Genomic DNA, 19,477 nt, shown 5'->3' with positions numbered 1-19,477 from the left:
CCCAGAGCTGTCTGTATTTAAGACTTTCCATCGTAGGGGATAGAAAAGGAACTAGAGTTAACCTAAGTAAATCAGCATTGAGCATTGTTGTTTGTTTGATCAGAAGAGGGAGGCTTGCCCCCCCCCCACAGGACTCAGTTCTTGAATCTCTTTGCTTCCGTTTGTATTCTCTTCCTTGCCAGTCTCATACAGTCTCTTGCTTTTAATTATTGACTGTGAGTGGATGACTTCCTGATACATATCTTCAGACTAAAAACTTGATGTCATCCGAGAACTCCAAACTCATATATCCAACTGCGTGCGTTGTTCATCCAGCGGCTCGAAATTAACATGGCTTAACTTAATTCTTCATCTTCCTCCTCCAGGCCTGCTCCTTGGACAGTCTTCCCCATCTTACTGTGCCCTTTTGCTCAGCCCCCAAACTTTGGAATTTTCCCCATGTGAACTGCAGTAGTCTCCCAATTGGTCTCCCAGCTTTATTCTTGCCTCTGTGGCCGGTTCTAACCCAGCTGCCAGAATGATCTTTAAAAAGTCAGGTTAGGTAGTCAGATCATGTCATTGCTGTACCGGAAACCCTCCATTATTTTTGTCTGTCAGAGTGAAAAGCCAAAGCCCTTAGAGCAGTCCACACCGCCCTCCCTGCCCCTGAACTTACTAACCAGGCTTCTGTCGCAGCGCCTTCACACTTGATGTTCTCTCTGCCTGGAGTGTGCTTCCAGATGTGCATATGGCCTGGCCTCCGCTTCTAGGTTAGGTTAGGTCCTCACTCATTGTGTACTTAATTTTGTTTAATATTTGTCTCCCTTTCTAGGGTGTAGGAAGTCAGGGATTTTTGTCGTGCTTGGTAAATATTTGTTGAATGAATAAATGTCCGATGAGGGGGAGAAGCATGTTCGGCACGAGAACGACGTGTGCTGCCAGTTTAAGACGTTATTTATGAAAACTGAATAACCACGATACAAGCAGTATCTGAAAAGCTGATTTATCTCAGTGGTTCTTGGAAGTATTTCATGCAGTATATTAAGTGTTTGATGAGGGTCTCTGTGACTTTGGTGATTCTCTTTCTGGAAAATAAGACCTCACTCAATATTTTTCTTTTTCTAACTTTTTCTTTTTTAGCTGATGTAAAACTTTGTGTAGTCAGATTTATAAAAGCCACTGTTTTTTTTTTTTTTTTTTTTGCGGTATGCGGGCCTCTCACTGTTGTGGCCTCTCCCGTTGCGGAGCACAGGCTCCGGACGCGCAGGCTCAGCCGCCATGGCTCACGGGCCCAGCCACTCCGCGGCATGTGGGATCTTCCCGGACCGGGGCACGAACCCGTGTCCCCTGCATCGGCAGGCGGACTCTCAACCACTGCGCCACCAGGGAAGCCCAAGCCACTGGTTTTGAATACTAGAATCATATATTCTTTTCGTATGTAAACAAGTTGAGGTTGTTTTAGTAGGGCTTCAGCTCTGAAAACAGAACACTCCGGGTGTGTTGGCAGAAATGCTTTACTATAGGAAATTAGGTGCTTGTGAAAGGCCTAGGAGGGGTGGAAGAGCCAGTCCCAGATCACAGAAGGGCTGACCTGCCAGGGAGCCGCCAGCCCAAAAGCTGTCCCTGGACTGCTCAGTGTGAGAAAGCCCCAAGTTAGCTGTGACCCTGGGACTAGAAAGCTGCAGCTGCCCTGGTACCCCTACAAGCCGTTAGTGGAATGTGGGGTGTTCCCGTCATCCGTCAGAACCGCTGCTTCTCACCCAAGACTCAGCTGGAGACTAGACATTCTACCTTCTGGTTTTCTTGAAAGGCAGAAAGACAGCCAGAAAGGCAGGAAGATAGTCTCTACCTCACTTTTGCTTTCAAGTACTGCATGACTGCATCCAGTTGGTAGAAACTAATTCTCGTTTGGAAGTCTAACTACAAAGGAATCTGAGAAGTAGAGCTTTTTGAGCTTTCCGTCCTCTGGCACCCCAGAAATCGGGAGGGGTTGGGCGGTTGTGTGAACAGATCAATATTGTCCCCATGGCCCTGTCTTAGCTGGTTTCAGAGTGAGCAGAAGAACATCCACAGCCTGACCTGGGAAGCTAGAAGGTCCCCGGGCAGCCAGTTTTGTGGCTCTGCACCTCTGGGCCCCTGGGGCGTGGCTCCACTTGCCTGCCTTGCTCGTTTGTTTGCCTGTGCCTCAGCAGCTCCTGAGTCTGTCTGACCTGCCCTTTGGCTTCCTGCAGGCGGTTGTCTCTTTCTTTGGGTCATAAGGGGGGCTGCAGGAACAGCAGGTGGTGTTCCTTCTCCAAGGCCAAGAGCGGGCAAGCTCTCCAAGAAGGAAGCGTGGCGTATATAGTTAACACGTGAACACAAGACTAGTTGCCGACGGGACGTGGTTAGCTCTGGACGGGAGAAGAAGGTCGGGACGGACGTGGTTAGCTCTGGACGGGAGAAGAAGGTCGGGACGGATGTGGAAGGGTTGGGGAGGAGCGAGAGTGAGGGGGTCTGCAGGGTGAGGGGTCAGCTAGGTGAAGTCTCGCCGAGAGTGACGGCGGGGGGGTGCTGAAGGAGGTTTGAGGGTGTCCTCCGCACAGAATACTTGCTAATAGTAAGTGTCTTAAGAGTATCGATAATTCAAAAGTAGTTTAAACTGATCTGTTCCCTCAGGGACTGGTACTTACTTTCTAACTCCTGTGGCTGCAGACAGCCCTGCTGCCAGAGAGATCTCGGCTGTGGAAGGCGCCCCTGGGAGCGCTGCAGGGGAAGCCTGGCCCGCCAGCGGGCCCCCAGCCTGTCCCTGGGCATTCGTGTTCTTGAGAAGTTTCAGTAAATGGGGTTGATGCAGGCGGTGTCACACTTTTATATTGCATTTTTTGACACTCTTAAATCGAACATTTTTAATACGCTATTGGTCATTTCTAGTCTTTTATGATTTGCTCCTTCATTTGGAGATGGGGATGGCTGTCATTTTCACATTTTTCTCATGACCAGTTGTTGGGTCATTCCAGGAACATTCATTCCTCTGAGTTTGGTGCCAGCCACACCATTTACCCCTAGATCAGCGGTCCCCAACCTTTTCGGTACCAGGGACCGGTTTCGTGGAAGACAACTTTTCCACTGCCGGGGGCCGGGGGCAGAGGGGAGGGATGGTTCAGGCCATACTGCGAGCGACGGTGGGGAGCGCCGGGGGGAGCGCCGGCAGGGGGGAAGCGCCAGGGAGCGGCAGGTGAAGCTTCATTTGCCTGCCTGCCGCTCACCTCCTGCTCTGCGGCCCGGTTCCTTAACAGGCTGCGGACCGGTATGGCCTGCGGCCCAGGGGTTGGGGACCCCTGCCCTAGATGCTCTCAGCCTGTGAATAAGTGACAGTCGAGCACTTTGCAGGGATTTTCAGTCGCTGAAAAGTCTACTCTTTTTGTAACTATGAAATTGTAAAAAGTTTAGAGATAGAAGAGACCTGTCAGGTACCTGGTCTGATCTCCTATTAGAGATTAATTAACTAATTAATAGGTTAAATGCCTTGCTCCAAGCTGTGACAGTGAGAGGATGTGGCAGTGAACCACATTTTCTGCTTTGTGAGGCCAAAGCAGCAGATGGTCTTCCAGACAACTGGAATGTGTTACTACCCTTGACCTTCACAGAAGGTATCGCTCAGCTTTTCAATTTTTAAATTCTCCTTAAATTCAGCCATTGTACAAAATGAGAAGGGAGGTAAATTCTGGGTTTTTGTGCTTAACCAAACTGTATCTGTGTAATGGCAGAATATTAAGAAAAAAATTGAATGAGGAATGATTACATATTAAGTATTTACTTACCCGTTTATTTAAACATAGATTTGGCAATAGCTGTGATACAAACATGCTTTAAAACTTGGAATGCTGTTTGTTGGTGTCTGCTGTGTTCACTGAAAGCACATGTCATCTCATGAAATAGTGTCAAGAATAGTTTAAAAAAGAGATAGTTGTAAATACTGAATACCTTTCTGCTTGAGAGAGAAATTTTGCAAAGAAAAAGTACTAGAATATTTATTAAAGTAAACAAAATAAAGGAAAACTGTAATATGCTTTCTCAAACTCTGAACTTTTAAGCTGAATTTCTGAATGATAATCACCTGAACAAAGTGAGAAATAGGTTTGACAAGGCTTAAACTTTAGGACAGTCAGGTGAAACAAAGATTATTGATTCTTAAAATTAAGCTTCATTTTATTTTCTCCTTTTATCTTATATCACCCTGATGACCAGCGGACTCTTAAATGATTACCACAGTTTAACTTCTTTGCCAAAGTAAATCAACATTTGGAAAATGGCACAGGAATGCTGTATTTGTAGATTTTGTTAGTTCTCTAAAGAATCTTCTTAGTTTTATAGAGTCTTTATAGATGTTTTGAATTTATTTACATATTTATTCTTTCTTCCCAAGTTTAAGGAGGTAAATATAATAAAAAATGATGTAGTTATATATTTCGTAACTTTTGCTCTGCTGTTACCCTTGAGAGGCATCCTAGTTCAGTAGCTCAAAGCTTGGGCTTTGAAGGCGGAAGCTCTGTGTTGAAATCAGCTCTCCCATTGTTGCCTCTGGAGCTTCTTTTCTTTTTTCTCCCCTCCTCTCCCCTTCCCTTTTCCTCCCTCCCTCCCTCTCTCCCTTCCTCGCCTCTTCCCCTCCCCTTCCTCCTTCCTTCCTTGTGGTGGTAGTGTGGTATTTAAACTTTTAAGCCTCAGTGTCACTACATGTAAAACGGTGATCCCTGTGTCACAGGATTGTGAGGGTTAACTGAGCTGTGAAGTGGTGCCCTGGCACAAAGTAAGGGTTTGATAATTTAGTCAGGTCTTTGTTTTGGTTTTGGTTTTTTAGCACTCATAGTTATTTTACTACTTTGAAGGAAGCATTTGTGAATTATGTTTTGTCTGGTAAACAATGAAATTGAGCAAATCCTGAGATTGCTCCCACTCTAGAGTACTTTATGGAAGGCTCAGGAAAAGAAGGCAGCTACCTCTCTCTCTCTCTTTTTTTCCCCCCCTTTATCTGCTGGCCCCTTAGAGCAGACAGGAGCTAGAGGCGTAGGACAGAAGCCCTCCTTGCCCTGCCTTGCCCCGCCTTGCCCCGCAGGAGCCTTCGCTCTAAGAGGACAGGCAGGCCGAAAGCACAGCGAGTAGGGCCAGCCTTGCAGGGGGAGCTGGGGAAAGAAGGGGGGAGCAGGCTTGGAGGAGGAGAGCGGCCGTCACTCTGGGGAGGAGGGGCTGGGAGCGGCTCGGGCGTCCACCGAGTGCACCGGCCTTTCCCGTTCCAGGCGCCAGGCGGAAGGCTAGGGAGGGGCTCGGGGGTCGTTGGCCCCGGAGGCCTGCCCCGGTGTTCCCGGCCGAGGGCCTTGCATCGCAGAAGCGGGGGCGGGGTCGGGGTCGGGGGCGGGGCCGCAGGGAGGAGGCGGGAGGGAGGTGGAGTCGCCGGGAGCTGGGGGCTGCTCCGGCTGCTGGGAGAAGCCTTGGGAGAGGGGCGGGCCTCGGGTGGTGCGGAGGGGAGGGCGGGGCTGCGAGGGGCCCTGGGCCGGTGGACGGGAAGCCTCTCCGGCTCTCTGCGGGAGTGTGATGGAGCGAAGCCCAGCCGCCCTGGAGTCGGCAGTGACAGGGTGGGTCTCAGCGTGCCGGCGTCTCTCTGGTGGTCCTCATGCACACCTGGGCCGCTTCTTAGCACCTTTGCCAGATGCCATTGTTTGTCTTGTTTTCCGCGTTTAGTTTATTTTTGAATGGAATGCTTTATTTTCCTACGGATTCTGACAGCTTTTACACTGTGAGGAAAATTGTTTAGAATTTATTTTGCAACCCATGGAAAAGTGTTAATATGTAAGTAAATGACCTTGAAATTAAGGCTTGGTTGACATTTTATTTGCCAGGGTTATTTTGTTTTGTTTAAAGAATTACAGTTAACTCTTAAATAAACTGATAAAATTGACAAAACTTTTCTGGGGAGACCTGCTAGTTTATTTTTGAAAAATATACGTTTCTTTTAGCACATTTCCTCTTTTACTTCAGTAGGTACAGTCCCTTTTGTGTAAGTGAATGTAGTAGTGTCTTTGGATTCAATACATTTGGACTTCTCAGACATTTGAAATTGGCATATAAAGTGTGGTGTTTGTGACGTCTCTCTGCCCTCTGCTGGTCAAAATGTACTATTGCTCTTAACTCTGTAGCTTCAGTCATTCGTTTGAATGAAATAATACCCTGTAATATCAAGAGTGGCCAAAAAAACAAATTTGCGGGAAAAAAAACCTTTATTGTTTGAAAGGACTGTATTCTTCTTAGGGAAATCCTGCACGATGAATTGTTCTTCCCCAGAGGCCGATAGTGCTGTGGGTGAGAAATATGACTGTCTCTACCACACTGATGATCATTTTTATATTGTGTGTGTTCGTATTCTTTTCTGAACTTTTCTGTAAGTTCTAGATCTGCTCTGTCCAGTGTGGTTGGCCACTAGCCATATGCTGTTTAAGCGAACTTAAATATTCACTTCCTTACTCCCACTAGCCACATATCAAGGCCTGAAAGCCACACAAATGGCTAATAGCTACTGTGTTGGACAGTGCAGATTAAAGAATGTTTTCATATCTCAGAAAGTTCAATTGACAGTGCTGTTCTGAGTTTTAAATAACAAGGATTATCATTGTCATGAAGTAATCATTGTTTTTACATTTACAACGAATTTCTTTCTTTGGCATGTACCCTTTTCATATGAAAACAGTTTTAACTGAGGGAATATGTTTAGTAGGATTTTAGTTTATTAAGATTTTTTTGTACCATGTAATTTACTGCAATTTTTTTTTTTTTTTGCGGTACGCGGGCCTCTCACTGTTGTGGCCTCTCCCGTTGCGGAGCACAGGCTCCAGACGCGCAGGCTCAGTGGCCATGGCTCATGGGACCAGCCCTCCGGGGCATGTGGGATCTTCCCGGACTGGGGCACGAACCCGCGTCCCCTGCATCCGCAGGCGGACTCTCAACCACTGCGCCACCAGGGAAGCCCTGTAATTTACTGCTTTTATTGCCAAATGATTACGGTACAGTTTTCTCAATGTAGAGCATTGAGCATTTGTAGTGTTTTCTTTCTCTGTTTTGAAGATTAAAGTTAAAGTTAAAAATATTGGCCATCTTTCTCTGTGCCATTTAATTGAGGTGATAGCTGCTTTCTCCTTTTGGTGTGTGTTTGGGATGGAATGAAAGATATAAATCAGAGCATATTTAGAGAAACTAAGACTTTGTGACATTGTGAATCATACTTAATATATGTTGATCGTTTAAAAAGAATACATTTTACCCAGATTTCTCTAATGGCAACATTTTGCAAAACTACAGTATCACAACTAGGATATTGACATTGATACAATTTCCAATTTTACAGTGATTTCTGCAGTTTTACTTGCATTCGTGTGTGCGTGAGGGCATGTTTTCTGTACAGTTCCAGCACCACCAGGATCTCTCGTGTTGCTCTTTTATAGCCACACACGCCTTCCTCCCATCCCCCGTGCCCCCTCCCATCCCTGCTTCTGGCAACCACGAATCTGTTTTCCATTTGTAAAACTTTCTTTTTTTAATTTCAACTGTTATGAATCTTTAATGATTATAAAAATGGCTTTAATTTTTTTTTGACAAAGGAAGGTACCTTTTTTTTAAACATCTTTTTTGGAGTATAATTGCTTTACAATGGTGTGTTAGTTTCTGCTTTATAACAAAGTGAATCAGCTATACATATACATATATCACCATATCTCCTCCCTCTTGCGTCTCCCTCCCTCCCACCCTCCCTATCCCACCCCTCTAGGTGGTCACAAAGCACTGAGCTGATCTCCCTGTGTTATGTGGCTGCTTCCCACTAGCTGTCTATTTTACATTTGGTTCCACTTGTAAAATTTTGTCATTTAAAAAATGTTATATGAATGGGAATGTCTGATACTTTGGGACTGGCTTTATTTGCTCAGTGTAATTCTTGGGAGATTCACCCAGGTTGTTACATGTATTAATAGTTTTCTGTTTTATTAAGGAGTAGAATTGGGACTTCCTTGGTGGCTCAGTGGTTAAGAGTCCGCCTGCCAATGCAGGGGACACAGGTTTGAGCCCTGGTCCGGGAAGATCCCACATGCCACGGAGTAACTAAGCCCGTGTGCCACAATTACCGAGCCTGCGCTCTAGAGTCCACAAGCCACAACTCCTGAGCCCGCGTGCCTAGAACCCGTGCTCTGCAACAAGAGAAGCCACCGCAATGAGAAGCCCACACACCGCAACGAAGAGTAGCCCCCGCTTGCTGCAACTAGAGAAAGCCTGAGCACAGCAACGAAGACCCAACGCAGCCAAAAATAAACAAATAAATAAAATTTTTAAAAAAGGAGTGGAATCTTATGGTATGTATGTCCTACAGTTTGTATAATCATTCACTCGTTGAAGGAACTCTGGGCTGTTTCTAGTTTTTGACTGTTAGAAATAATGCTGTACATTTGTGTAAGTTTCCGTTTATTTGGTGAGTGCCCAGTAGTGTAGTTGCTTTGTTGTGGTGCAAGGGCTTCTCATTGCGGTGGCTTCTCTTGTTGCAGAGCACGGGCTCTAGGTGCGCGGGCTCAGTAGTCGTGGCTCACAGGCTTAGTTGCTCTGCGGCATGTGGGATCTTCCTGGACCAGGGCTCGAACCTGTGTCCCCTGCATTGGCAGGCGGATTCTTAACCACTGCACCACCAGGGAAGTCCTCTTTAATATATTTTTATGTGTTGTCTAATCTCCTCTTAATTCTCCCCAGTGTGTTTTTTATCTCAGGCATTGTAGTTTGCATCTGTAGTAGTCACAAATACATACATATACACACATATATATATATACACACACACATATATATACATATATATACATTCCCCCCCATCCCATTCCATGCCTCTACTTGTTCAGTCTTTTCTTTCTTTCTTTTTTTATTTATTTTTGCTGTGTTGCGTCTTCGTTTCTATGCGAGGGCTTTCTCTAGTTGCGGCAGGCGGGGGCCACTCTTCATCGCGGTGCGTGGGCCTCTCACTATGGGGGCCTCTCTTGTTGCGGAGCACAGGCTCCAGACGCGCAGGTTCAGTAGTTGTGGCTCACGGGCCTAGTTGCTCTGCGGCATGTGGGATCCTCCCAGACCAGGGCTTGAACCCGTGTCCCCTGCGTTAGCAGGCAGATTCTCAACCACCGCGCCACCAGGGAAGCCCTTGTTCAGTCTTTCCTGTAACTTCTTGGACATATGGAAGTCACAGGTGATAATAATGTCTTTGTCTCCTAATCTTATCATTTATGTTATTTTGGGGCCAGTTTCAATTGATTGACTTTTCTCCTCTCTATAGATAGTATTTTCCCGCTTCTAGCATGCCTGGTAATGTTTTATTGGATGCTAGATATTGTGAATTTTGCTTGTTGGTTCTGGATTTTTTTGTGTTTCTATAAATATGCTTGAGGGTTTTTTTTCTTTTGATGCAGTTATTTGGAAATAGTCTGACCCTTTCAGATCTTGCTTGTAAGCTTTGTTAGGTGAAACTAGAACAGCATTTACTCTAGAGTTAGTTTTCCCTGCTAATAGGCAAGATTCTTCTGAATTCCCCATCTGATGCTCCATGAGTGATGAGGTTCTCTGGTCTGGCTGATGGGCACAGACACGATCCTTGACTGTTTTGAGCTTTGGATGGTACTTTCCCTGTCTTCTGTGGGTTCCTCATACTTGCAGATTAGTAGTACTTGGTTGTGTACCTGAAGGTGATCTTTCACAGAACAGGCGTTCTCTGTGTGCCTCCCTCCTCTCCTGTACTCTGCCTTAGGGAATCTAGCCATTTGATCTCTGTGGTCCTGGCTCCATTGTAGGGAGACCACCGGGCTGCTCCTCGATTTATCTTCCCTGTGCATGGCGAGGACTTCCCCCAGGCAGGAAGTGCGTCCTCTTCCGTCTCTTCGTTCCCAGTCTCTTCAGGAATATTGTCTTACATAGTTTGTTTGGTTTTTAAGGTTTTTTAAGTCAATAGGGTAAACTCAGTGTCTGTTCCTTCATGTTGGCTAGAAACCTGGAACTCAGTATAATATTTTAGTAGAAAAGGGGCACAAAAAGAAAATTAATTTTAAAACTTCTGTTTCTTTTTACTGAAACCTTAACTTTCCCTAGGCTCCCTGGAGAGAATAGTTACATTGAATTTTCTCAGAACATTTGTTTTCATGTAATGCTTAGAGCCACTGGCACAACACAGGAGGACGTGGCAGGACTACTGATGCTGCTGCTGCCCTGCTGCCCCATTTCAGTTCCAGGCCTGCCTCTGCCGACTTGCTGGATGCAGCAGGGGCCAGCCACCAAGTCCGTCCTCCCCGTCCTCTACAGGCTGACTTTGTTTGTAGAGGAAGTCTCTTATGATAAGCTCTTCAGATATAAATTTGATGTTACTTTGCTGACTGATGTCACAGAGTTTTTTCAAGTCAAAACATTTGATTATGGTCTGCAGCATATTATTACATATTTCATGTTTCAGAGATCATCGCATTCTTTTTTGTACTATTGAAAACATCTGTTTATGTAATTATAGCTTGCTGTTCTCAAACAGGTACAGAATTTGGCTTAGTCTTTGCACTGAGTCCTCACGCTAAAAATGCAAACAAGACTGGTATGTTCCACAGTGATGTTTGTTGAAGTCGTGATTTATCAGTGTTTCATTGATTTATTACTGATGCCGAAGACATGAAGTGGGCTTAATCAGCCATCTCCATTATTCGTGAACGTGAAAGACAAAAAAGTAGTTGAACTTTGTAGCTAATTCAGAATATCATGTTAGCCACAGTTTCTGCTTTCCCCATATCAAGGCTTTTTTTTAAATCCATAGTATTAATATATAAAATGTATATGTCAAAAATATAAAGACACTAATTATTTAAATTCATTTTTTCACTTAATGTTGAAAGTTGGTGTTAATTGAGCCAGCATCTGAAGAAGGTGAAGAAAAAGCAAGTTACTTTTTGTTACTGTGTAGTTAACAGATAATTGTAAACTCTGAATAATCGAGCATTCATTATGCTTTTTCTTAAGCTGTGGTTTCATTCATTTCACTGGCCTGTTCATAACTGTTCAGTGAGTCCTTGTTGCTAATAGCATAAAATCAAATTTGGGAGTCCAGACTCTTTGCAGTGTCTTCCGCCTGTATTTTCACTTATGCTCTTATCCTTCATGTTTTGTTAGAAGCTATTGACCAGAGGTGCTATGTGCCTTCACTCTACGTGTGTGTGTGTGTGGTTTTTAATCCTACTGGAATTACCTCAGGGTCTGTGTGCTTGTTATTCTCTCCGTCTGGAACCCTTTCCCCAGATATCTGCCTGTTTCCTTGCTTTGGGGCTCTGCTCAAATGCCACTTCATCAGTGTTGTGTTCCCTGACCGTTGTATTTAAAATTGCATCCCAGCTTTTTTTCTAAGCACTTGCTATTCTCCGTACCCACTTAATTTTCTTTTCTCCATAGCCCTTATCACAATCTGAGATCCTAAACATTTTACAGCTTGTTTGTGTCTCTCTCTTGCTCCACTGGAACACGTAGCTCATGAGGGCAGGGACTTTCATGTGTTCTATTTCCCTTCTGGATCCCCACCATCTAGAAAGTTCTTGGCACATAATAAGCATTCAGCACATTTTTGATGACGGCGAGTCAATGAATGAGTGAATGAACGATTAACCTTCTAAGTTTTCTCTGCTTATCTGACCCTCATCCGTCTCCCCTGGCCCACTTCAGGTCCCACTGCATTCCAGAAGCTGCCTTTGAATGAAACTGCGTCCTGCTGCTTCAGCTCATCCTGATCTGTTCCTCCTTTGAACTCGTGGCATTTTCATATTAGTATAAGAGAGAATTTTCTGATAGATGTAATTGAGTGTGGTTCATGTAGGCTGCAAGATGGTAACACTCTATTACTTGAAATGTTTAAGGAGTGACAGGATGGCCTTGTCAGTAAAGGGGACTAGACTTGACATGTATAGTTCCCTCTGTGCTAGGTGCTGTAATTTCAAGGGACCCTAAAAGGTGTAGATGAAGTCGCCCTGTTTGATAGTTTTGGAAACTGACGTTTAGAGGGGTCACATAATTTGTCTGTAGTTCATAGCCGTTTAAGTGTCTTGGCTGTTCAGACGCGGGCCTTTCTCTGTAGAAGAGCTGTTATGCTGCCTTCATTGAGTAACTACTTCATGAACCTAAGGTCCACTACGATTGTGTGAAGTGTGGCAGTTTGGCATGTTTACCAAGGAATGAAGGCCTGAATGGGGAAGAGTGGTGACGCTTGGTTAGGGAGAGAAAAAAATTAAAAAGTTTTGGATAATGGTGTAATTAGAAACACCCAAAGGGAAACAGAGGCGCCAAACCTTACCATTCTGTTCAGATCTTGGCCTGGTGATAGATCAAGATTTTGACGGCAAAGTTGGTGGATCTTATTTTGATTTCTTTAAGAAAACATTTACTGTTGGGGTTTATTGCTTTGGTTTTTATCTTTATATGATCCAAGTGACCTTACTTAAAAATTAAAATGAAAAATCTTAACAAGCCAATCTTCAGAGGGGTAATACCTAGCATGCTTAATTGGGTTATATATTAATGAAAAATTAATACTTTTCAAGAGCTTACTTTGTGTCAGATACTGTGTTTCATGAAGATTATCTCATTTGATGTTTTCCATAACCATTATTGTCAGCTTTCTATTTTCAGCACCATTTCACAGATAGGGAAACCAAAGCTTAGGGAGGGGTCCAAACTCACACAATAAAATGGTGGAGTCAGCAGTGGCTCAAACTTTTGTCTTGGAGACACATTGAGAAAAAAACATTTCACATGGTGAGTCAGTACATACGTACGTATGACTGAAAGAACTGTTTCGTGGATAGTGACTCTTACTGTAATGTCGCACACTCTGTTCTGTTCTGTATTGTTATGTTTAACCCAGAATAGATATAACACATAATGGGCTGTTACCTGCAGTCTGAAAAATCTGTTCTTCACAACTATGCTGTGTATACTCCCTGACTTTATAAAATAGTAACTCACTTTTGGCTTCTTTACTTTGTTCTTTCATGCCTGCACCCTCTTCCTTATAACTACCAACATGTATTCTGGCAGCAGAAACAAAAAAATTAAGTCTTGTAGTACTAAAAAAAAGTATTTTTCCCAAGTGGATTTTTATTTTAAGTTAAAACTAGTGAGCTAATTCCTTGTTTTTAGTGAAGATCATGTTTACTGATAGCACGTTTTGAACTTGCCTTTCCTCACGGTTTCACGTGGACCAGGCAGACCATGTTAAACTATTTATTTATTTATAAGTTATTTTATTTTTGGCTGTGTTGGGTCTTCGTTGCTGCGCACGGGCTTTCTCTAGTTATGTCGAGTGGGGGCTGTTCTTTGTTGCAGTGCGCGGGCTTCTCATTGCGCTGGCTTCTCTTGTCACGGAGCACGGGCTATAGGAGTGTGGGCTCCAGTAGTTGTGGCACTTGGGCTCAGTAGTTGTGACTCGCAGGCTCTAGAGTGCAGGCTCAGTAGTTGCGGCACACGGGCTTAGTTATTCAGCAGCATGTGGGATCTTCCCGGACCAGAGCTCGAACCCGTGTCCCCTGCATTGGTAGGCGGATTCTTAACCATTGCTCCACCAGGGAAGCCCAGGTCATTTCTTTTTTCTGAAAAAAATAAAACAAAAATCCCCCCCCCCCCCTTTTAAACTATTTAATGTCAGTCCTGTTTCAGACAAATTTTAGGAGAAGAAATTAACTACCTAAGGTAGAAAGTTGCTGTGAGCTCATTTTTGAGTGTTCACACTCACTTGGCCTGTATTAATGCTTCATATTCTAGCCTCCAGAAAATGATTGATTAAAATAGCACGTGGAACCTGTCTTGTAATCAGCATTGTAGTGACTCTTTTTGAATCTTGAAAAGTTGTGCACAAACTGTCAGATGTTATCCCTACTTGTCATGTTGTTGCATTACTGATGCCACTTTACAGAAAAATGTGAATATGAGGTAGATCAACCGTAGACAAGTAGGTCATACCAAAATGTTACTTTCAGATTTTTTAAAAAAGGATATTTTATTTAGTTAGTTTTTAATTTAATTTTTTTTTTTTTGCGCTACGCGGGCCTCTCACCGTTGTGGCCTCTCCCGTTGCGGAGCACAGGCTCCAGACGCACAGGCTCAGCGGCCATGGCTCATGGGCCCAGCCGCTCTGCGGCATGTGGGATCTTCCCGGACCGGGGTACAAACCCGTGTCCCCTGCATCGGCAGGCGGACTCTCAACCACTGCGCCACCAGGGAAGCCCAAAAAAGGATATTTTAAAGAACATTTTATTTCCTTCCTAGTAAAATATTGTATGTTAAAATATTTAGTGTTTTAAAAAATAAACTAAAAAGGAAAACATAGGCAGAACACTCTTTGACATAGATCATGGCAGTATATGTTTTAGATCTGTCTCCTAAAAAAGTAAAGGGAATAAAAGCAAAAATAAACAATTGGGACCTAATTAGAGTTAAAAGCTTTTGCATAGCAAAGGAAACCATCTACAAAAAGAAAAGACAATCTATTGAAAGGGAGAAGATATTTGCAAATGATATGACTGATAAGGGGTTAATATCCAACATATGTAAACAATTCGTACAATTCCACATTAGAAAAACAAACAACCCAATTAGAAAATGGGCAGAAGAACTGAACAGACATTCTTCTAAAGAGGAAATGCAGATGGGACTTCCCTGGTGCAGTGGATAAGAATCTGCCTGCCAACAAAGGGGACATGGGTTCGATCCTTGGTCCGGGAAGATCCCACATGCCGTAGAGAAACTAAGCCCTTGCGCTACGCTGAGCCTGCGCTCTAGAGCCCGCGAGCCACAACTGCTGAAGCCTGCGCACCCTAGAGCCCATGTGCCACAACTACTGAAGCCTGCATGCCTAGAGCCTGTGCTCCACAAGAGAAGCCACCGCAGTGAGAAGCCCGTGCACTGCAATGAAGAGTAGCCCCTGCTCGCTGCAACTAGAGAAAGCCTGCGCGCAGTAACGAAGACCCAAAACAGCCAAAATTAAATAAGTAGATTAATAATAAAAAAAAAAGAAATGCAGATGGCCAGCAGACACGTGAAAAGATGCTCAACATCGCTAATCAGCAGAGAAGTGCAAATCAAAACCACAATGAAGTATCACCTCACACCTGTCAGAATGGCCATCATCAAAAAGAACACAAATCACAAATGTTGGTGAGGATGTGGAGAAAAGGGAACCCTTGTGCACTGTTGGCGGGAATGTATTGGGTTGGCCAAAAAGTGCCTTCGGTTTTTAAGTAAAAATAAAAGACACATTTCTCATTTTCACCAAGAATTGTATTGAACAACATATTCACCCATTTTCCACTACCTTCTGTCAGTTTTCAGACAACTTCGTAATTCCATCTTCCCAAAACTTTTTAAATTTTTGAGCAAAGAACTGTTCCAGGTGCCTTTTATAGTCTTCTAGGGAATTGAAAATTTTCCATTAAGAGAATTTTGTAAAGACTGAAATAAATGGAAGTCCAAAGGTGCAATGTCCGGTGACTATGGCAGATGAATCAGAACTTCCCAGCCAAGCTGTAACAGTTTTTGCCTGGTCATCAAAGAAACTTGGAGTCTTGCATTATCCTGATGGAAGATTATGCGTTTTCTGTTGAGTAATTCTGGATGCTTTTTGTCGAGTGCTGCTTTCAGTTGGTCTAATTGGGATCAGTACTTGTTGGAATTAATCATTTGGTTTTCTGAAAGGAGTTCATAATAGGGGACTCCCTTCCAGTTCCACCATATACACAACATCACCTTCTTTGGATGAAGACTGGCCTTTGATGTGGTTGGTGGTGGTTCATTTCCCTTGCCCCATGATCTCTTCCGTTCCACATTGTTGTACAGTATCCACTTTTCATCACCTGTCACAGTTTGTTTTAAAAATGGAACGTTTTCATTACGTTTAAGTAGAGAATTGGACACAGAAATACGGTCATGAAGGTTTTTTACGCTTAACTTACGTGGAACCCAAACATCAAAGCGATTAATATACCCAAGCTGGTGCAAATGATTTTCAGTGCTTGATTTGGATATTTTGAGTATGTCAGCTATCTCCCGTGTGGTATAACGTTCCTTGTTCTCAGTTAATGTCTCCATTTGATTGCTGTCAACTTCAACTGGTCTACCCGACCGTGAAGCATCGTCCAGCGAGAAATCTCCAGCATAAAACTTTGCAGGCCACATTTTTTTTTTTTTTGCGGTACGCGGGCCTCTCACCGTCGTGGCCTCTCCCACTACGGAGCACAGGCTCCGGATGCGCAGGCTCAGCGGCCATGGCTCACAGGCCTAGCTGCTCCGTGGCATGTGGGATCCTCCTGGACCGGGGCACGAACCCGTGTCCCCTGCGTCGGCAGGTGGACTCTCAACCACTTCGCCACCAGGAAAGCCCCCGCAGGCCACTTTTGACACGTTCAGTCATCATAGCACCTTTTCCATACACTGCACAAATTTTTTTGTGTGTTTTGGTTGCGTTTTTACCTTTCTTGAAATAATAAAGCATAATATGCTGAAAATGTTGCTTTTTTTCTTCCATCTTCAATATTAAAATGGTTCCACAATAATTCACCAATTTTGATAAGTCTTTTTAAATGCACGCTGATATGAAAGCTGTCTCATACAATCTAACAGAATTGTTTCGAATGACGTTAAAGACAACTAAGTGCTACTAGAGCCATCTTATGGAAAAAAATGAACAAAACTTTCGGCCAGCCCAATAAGTTGGTGCAGCCATAGTGGAAAACAGTATGGAGGCTTCTCAAGAAACTAAAAATAGAACTACCATATGACCCAGCAATTCCACCCTTGGGTATGTATCTAAAAAAACCAAAAACACTAATTCGAAAGGATACATGCACCCCAGTGTTCATAGCAGCATTATTTACCTTTGCCAAGATGTGGAAGCAACCTGAGTGTCCATTGACAGATGAATGGATAAAGAAGGTGTGGTACATATATACAATGGAATATTACTCAGCCATAGAAAAGAATGAAATAGTGCCATTTGCAGCAACATGGATGGACTTGGAGGGTATTACGCTTAGTGAAGTAAGTCAGACAAAGACAAATACTTATATGTGGAATCTAAGAAATACAACAAAGTAGTGAATAAAACAAAAAAGAATGAAGACTCACAGATATAGAGAACAAATTGGTGTTTACCAGTGGGGAGAGGGAAAGGGGGAGGGGCAAGATAGGGGGAGGGGGAGGTACAAACTATTGGGTGTAAGATGGGCTACAAGGATGTAGTGTACAACATGGGGATTATAGCCAATATTTTGTAATAACTGTAAATGGAGTGCAACCTTTAAAAATTGTATAGAAATAATTTTTTTAAAAAGTGAACTACACATTCTGTTGAGTATGTTTGCTGGAAGAAGCTGTTTGGCACTTTAAAATAACTGCTGTTGAAATAGTATTAATGGAACTACTGTTTAAACTTATGGGTTTAATTATGAAACCGTTTTAACATGATCTGTGTCCGTGTCTTCCTGGCCGACGCTTCTGTGTATCTGCCAGACCTTACGTCCTGAGATCACCCTGTAACGTCTTCTCAACTTCAGCCTACTGGTTCCCCTACTGGCTGCCATTCTTCCTTTTTTGGTAAATTAAAGAAAAAGTAGTAAAAGGAATGTATGATATTTCATTCCTACATTTAAAGACACGTATAAAGTTGTTTTTTTTTTAAGCAGCCTTACTGAGATGATAATTTACATGCTTTAAAATTCACTTCTTTTAAGTGTATACTTCAGTGATTTTTCATGTATTAGCAGAGTTTTGTAACTGGCACCGCTAGCACATTTAGCACATTCCTGTCATTCCAGAAAGATCCCTCATGCTTACCCGCAGGCTCGCGCCCCCCCCCCACCCCTACCTCCACACTGGTTCTTTTGCAGGTTAGTGGTTTAGCTGTTTACATGTGGAAAACATGTCTTATGGGCTGTTGCTGGCTCCCTTGGTCGTCCTTAAGCAGACCTGGCCTGAAACTTAGCCGACTGTGAGCCCTGAAAGGCAGTCAGTGCTCCTGGGTGAGGAATGAAGCGCCTCGTGGCAGCAAAACAAAAAGGCCGTCGTCCTCGGCTCAGCCTTGGTCCTGGCCGCGTTTTGGTGTAGGTGGCTCCTCTTCAGGACCCCTTTACTGCTTGGTGTGTCTCCCTTTCCCTAGAAACCCAGCCACCACTCATAGGGTGCTGCCGTGTGGATTACCTTTCCCGTCCCAGGTGATTTTGCCCTCCTCCCCTCTGTTCCCCTTGGTCAAAATTCTCTATCCTTGGCAATTTCCTTCTCCAACAAATAAAACCAGACCAAATACAGTTCTTACTGCCTCTAATCTTGGGTATTATGAGGAAAGAATTAAATGAACTTATAATAATGTGGGAAGAATTGATACTTCTACAGAGATAAAGAGATTATTTGCATTTTTAAATCTGTATTACTGGCTTCAACAATAAGTGACTTGGCATTTCAAACCAGTCATCCAGTGGAAGGGAATTTTGTTTGGAAGGATGGAATTATCATCGTAGGAGATGCAGCGTATTCACAAGTGCAGTTTGGCATCTGCCCATGGCATACTCTTAGCTCTCTGTCCCGCTTTCTAGCATTTTTCCTTTGTTTTGGCCCAAAACTTCTCAGTCCTAAAAATGGTGTGGTAATATTATCTACCTCATATGTTTATTAGGATTAAATCAAGCAGGGTTCCTAGAAATACAATGAATAATGTCTTGCATGTTCAGTAAGATGTTAGTTTCCTCTAAAAATACTTTCCTGCATGTTTTGGCAGCAGTAACTCCGGTGGTACAAGGTCTTAGGTATCACTTGTAAGCTAGAGACTGCCTACGGTTTTATACCAGACGTTGTGCTGGGTACAGAGCATGCAAAGATCAATAAAATGAAGTCTCTGTGCTCAAAGAGATCACTGTGTCACAGAAAAGACAGCTAAAACAGTTAACTGTAAATCACTGTGATAAATGTTATGTAAAAAGTTTTAGGGGAATTGGAGAAGGCTTTATGGAAGGATTAAGTCTTGACAGGAAGTTACGTTAGCAGTTAGTGATATGTTCTTTGTTCCTCATAAAAAATTCAAAGAAGCTTTTCTGTTTGCTGGTCTGTCATGGTAATCAGAAACTTGAGAAGTTTCTTCTCAGAAGAGCATACGATTTCATCTTATTTCTCAAATGGTATGAGATCTATAAGGAAAGTATAATGAATTCTCAGTAAAATGCCTGTTCTTTTTTTTAGATATATAGTATGTTTTTACATTATTTAGATATATAATGGTTTCTCATTCAGGAAACCTCAGTCTTTCTACTTTCTGTGCTTTAAAACTGTCTTTAATCTCTATCTGAAAGCTAGTAGTCACTTGTACTATACAAATTTTAGGTGCATATATATATCACAACCTAAAAAAAAATCAAATCAGTATTTAAATAAAGAAACTTAGCAGAAATCA

General features: G+C 43.3%; 1 protein-coding gene across 6 annotated transcripts in view; it reads left to right on the top strand.

Annotated features, from left to right (window-relative positions):
• The window catches only part of SMAP1 (small ArfGAP 1), a 148,785-nt gene that overhangs the window by 18,140 nt on the left and 111,168 nt on the right, over positions 1 to 19,477 (top strand). Inside the window, exon 1 of one of the 6 annotated variants that reach the window (XM_067702845.1) lies at positions 5,490 to 5,588. The exons of 4 other annotated variants lie outside the window; for them this stretch is intronic. The gene's annotated coding sequence lies outside the window, so the exon portion shown is untranslated. Of the gene's footprint in view, positions 1 to 5,489; positions 5,589 to 5,677; positions 5,803 to 19,477 lie in introns of those variants that run through there. One more of the 6 variants, XM_067702846.1, reaches the window with a different exon arrangement.

This window comes from Pseudorca crassidens, chromosome 13, assembly GCF_039906515.1.
Source record: "Pseudorca crassidens isolate mPseCra1 chromosome 13, mPseCra1.hap1, whole genome shotgun sequence".
NCBI lineage: Eukaryota > Metazoa > Chordata > Mammalia > Artiodactyla > Delphinidae > Pseudorca > Pseudorca crassidens.
Note: the sequence above shows the minus strand (reverse complement) of the source record. Positions and strands in the feature narration are given on the sequence as shown.